The sequence below is a fragment of the Fulmarus glacialis genome, unplaced genomic scaffold (assembly GCF_000690835.1).
Source record: "Fulmarus glacialis isolate BGI_N327 unplaced genomic scaffold, ASM69083v1 scaffold1807, whole genome shotgun sequence".
NCBI classification, from domain to species: domain Eukaryota; kingdom Metazoa; phylum Chordata; class Aves; order Procellariiformes; family Procellariidae; genus Fulmarus; species Fulmarus glacialis.
In genome coordinates, this window is record NW_009223605.1 from 9,851 (window position 1) to 10,460 (window position 610).

A 610-nucleotide genomic window follows, 5' to 3' on the forward strand; every position below is an offset into this window, starting at 1 on the left:
CATGTAAATTGTTTTGGCTCAGAGACAGGCTTAGAGGGAAGAAGCAGCAGATAAAAAAGATAAACAATTAAAAAAAGCGAGGGAATTAGGGCAAAAAAAGGGGGATAGAAAGAAGACAGAGGGACTCATAAATTCCACTGCACTGATTTCCAGAGAAAAACAAGCTCATTTAATTTTTGTTCTTAAATGCAACCCTGTGCAGACCATGTAGCAAACACTCACCTTTTGGCAGGGAGGGTGGGCTCTGCACCAGGCGAGGAGTGCCCTCGGTGAGCCCAGGGCCGGGCCGGATCCGGGTCGCTGCTCTCCCTCACTTGCCAGACCTGCTCAGGAGATGCTCTGCTTGGCCTCAGCCCTTCCCTGTTGAAGCCCTTTCTCCAGGCAGGTTGCAGTCCCCATGGGGTTGCTTCACTGCGGCAGATCTCCCACCGTGCAGTTTTCTGCTAACACCCAAACAACCCCTGCCAGCCGCCCTCGCTCCGGTCTCTGCCCCTGCTAACACCTCCCCTTCCCCCTTTACAATGCGGTGACACAGCTCAGGGGGGATATCATCGCCGGTCAGACATCTGGTATGGCTGAGGAGCTTTTCCAGCCTCGTTAGGGGGAGGGG